The sequence below is a fragment of the Malus sylvestris genome, chromosome 14 (genome assembly GCF_916048215.2).
Source record: "Malus sylvestris chromosome 14, drMalSylv7.2, whole genome shotgun sequence".
Classification (NCBI taxonomy): Eukaryota; Viridiplantae; Streptophyta; class Magnoliopsida; order Rosales; family Rosaceae; genus Malus; species Malus sylvestris.
This window is the reverse complement of record NC_062273.1, coordinates 24,810,560-24,813,715: the sequence shown is the minus strand read 5'-3', so window position 1 is coordinate 24,813,715 and position 3,156 is coordinate 24,810,560. Positions and strand designations below refer to the sequence as shown.

The following is a 3,156-nucleotide window of genomic DNA, read 5'->3' as shown; positions in this document are numbered from 1 at the left end:
ATCTTTATCAATTTTTCAGATACCAGCATCTTTCGTTGGCCAAAGTGGTAAAGATTTGCACTTTATTTCAAGGGAGAAAAGACCCACGAAAGCTTGCTTGCTTAAACTTTGTGGATGCAAGTGGTGCCACACCCACAGTGCCATCTCCAGCAGATCTTAACTAAACAGTAAGGATGCATGTGCTCCCGGTACGTTACTTAAAACGACAACTGCTTAATTTAGTCAAGGTTTTTTAGCTAAAATGATTTTTGATATTGACATAACTTCTCATTTTAGTCTCTGACATTGAAAATTGATTAGTAGTCCATGAGTTTGTCATCGTAAATCATTTTGGTCATTTCGTAAAAAAATTGTCAATATTCTCGTTAAATTGTCAAGTGAACGACCACGTGACTACTTTTTTGTCTAACCAACATCTCCACTTGACGAAGATATTGACAGAATTTTCAGGCAAAGATTAAAATGATTTACGGTGTACTAATTCAGAGACCGCTTCTATCAATTTTTGACACAACCCAACTCGGAATGTCCACATGGATTCCGAATCGAGCTGTGCTGGCCGACACCATAAAGGTGACGAAGCCATAAAGTGTAGTGATATGAAAAATGTGAATAAATCTAAACTAAAAATGCCTAAATATAAGAGTGCGCTTGTGAGCGGGAATGAATCAATTTCACACATGATGTCAGAGCATAAGTAAAGTACAGTAGAGGTAGGATGAGAATTATATCATCGAAGGTAATCTCCTAAACCAAGATTTGTCAGGAATCCTCGTCGACACGCAAACATTGCCACTAAAACATGGAGGGGCGACAAAATAAATGTGAGTGGGCCTAAAAATAAAGTTTTGTAAAAACCTTTTCGAAAACATAATAACCCCTCGTCATAAAACAAGTATAGTTTCCAAAATAGTACATACTTCGTATAGTATGAAAATATTTACCGTAGCATGCAATATCTCAAGAATTCAATACGTCACAAAATTTGTAAATAAGCATATAACTTCTAGTAATCACAATATCTCGTAGAAATAAACATATCATATCGAGTGCTCAACGACACATGCTGACACACGAGTTCATGCAGAGGTATTATAACATGAACAAAACTTGGTGTAATAATGATTTATGCTCTAGTACTACAATCAGGTGAAGACTGGTGCTATGCACAGCATATACGAGTCCCAATTGCCTATAGCAATCTAGGACAAGACTTGCACCTACAATGGATCCAAAGTGAGTGTATGGTGCGATGTGAACATACACGTGAAGGCTAGCCCTAGCCCGGGTGAGTACTGACACCAGTGTAGCACACGATGAGCAGATAACGTAAATATAGTCATGCCACAATAATTCGAGTCAACATAATATTATTCATAGCCATCAATCTAATTAAGGTCATCCCATAGGATTTATAATGATTTCCTAATTATCATCATTACGACATTTCGTATAAATGTTAATTTCATTACGGCATCACCTAGAAAATTTGTTATATATATATAAAAGAAAAGACCCACTCACAGATACTTGCAAGTTGTAGTCGTTCTGACGAGTAGATATGGATTGCTGATGCTAATCGTACCTAAGCATAATAGAGACTCATTAGTAAAACTCAATTAAAACGTTTGAATTTGGAGAAACAGACGACAAATTTGGAATCAATGTGTCGAAATACACTAAGAAGGGTCCCCGGCAAATTTTGTAAAAAGTTAACGAAAAAGTTAACGATCAACCTAAAAAGTCAACTAAAACACCCAGCAGTCAACTATGTTAAAACTTCGGAATTTCACTAAATGGATGTCAAAAAATGGACTCGGGGCATCAAAATTAGCCTAGGAGGGTTTCCGATAAAATTTCGAAAAAGTCAACACGAAGAATATTCTAAGAATATTTCAAAGAATATTCCAAGAATATTTTAGAGAATATTATGAGCCCATTTTTGAAATGGGCCAGGCTGGAACAACATGCCAAATGTTTGGGCTTAAGCCCTTTTTTTTTCCTGTATCGGGTCGGGTTGACCTGTTTGGACTCACGGGTTGTTGGACCCAACGAAGGAGAAAGCTAGAAACTGGGAATTTTGGCCAAGAAACTTCTCCGGCTCCGTTTAGTTTCAAAACTCAACTAAAACTAGCATATAATATATGAAATTGAAGCTTAAGTTGAGAGGAAGAGAAATATACTAGCACGAGGTTCTGCTGTGGCCGAAAAATGGCTCAATGTCGTCGGGTTTCTCGCCGAAAACTGGGGAAGTTCTTCCTAGATGTGGTTTTGCGTTCAAAGATTACTAAAATCCTTACAAAAACACTAGGAACATATAGTAAAACACGATCCACGAAGATTTGGGTGGCTTTCAAAACTTACCAACGTCGGAGACACCGTGAACTCACCGGGTTCTCGTCGACGTTCATGTGCAGCGAGCACAAAGGGGGAAAGAACACCGAGAGTTTAGGATCAGGAGGAAAAAGGGAAGTGCGAGGCGTGGTGGTGAGGTTCGTCGGAGTGTCGACGACATGCAATTGTGTTGGTGCACACGGAGGAGAGATGAGGGACGTGAGAGTAGAGAGGGTGAGTCGGTCTGAGCGGGAAAGTGCCGAGAGAAAGAGATGAGTGTGTGGGAGAAGGAACACTTGGCAAGACAGAAGAAGAGAGTTTGATGTGGGTGTAGGCCCCACGGGCTAGAAAATATTAAAATAATTAAAATATCCCAACAGAAAAATATTAAAATATTAAAATAATAATATAATAATATAATAATTAAAATAAATATATAAAATATAAAATAGTAATTTTATACAAAAGTATTTTCGGATTCGTAGTTCTATAGAATCTTCATCGTAGCTCCGAATTTAATTCCGCTTGTGCCTAAGTGCTCATACCGTCGAGTACTTCGAGAACATGATAAAATAGTAGCTCGTACACATAACGAAATGACGGTCAACGAAAGTCAACAATCTTGCCGCTACGGGCATTTTCATCAATTAACTTTTTTAAAATTAATAAAATTGTTAAATTAAGGACGAGTTGTCACAATTTTAGGAATTACTCCAATCTCAAAAATTTGACTAAAAAACCTTTAATCAATTATATATGATTTGCGACCATTACCAACAGCATAGATTTAGGGCACTCGTCTCTATCAATGCCTTCATCATA

At 37.5% G+C, this 3,156-nt stretch overlaps 1 long non-coding RNA gene across 1 annotated transcript; it reads right to left on the bottom strand.

The window, feature by feature from the left end:
- Positions 1–365: 365 nt before the first annotated feature.
- On the bottom strand, positions 366–2,613 carry LOC126600391 (uncharacterized). The gene is made up of 3 exons (XR_007615435.1): positions 2,184–2,613; positions 1,525–1,585; positions 366–795 (listed from the first exon to the last, which is right to left on the bottom strand). It is a non-coding gene; the product is annotated as an uncharacterized LOC126600391 (long non-coding RNA).
- Positions 2,614–3,156: the final 543 nt, after the last annotated feature.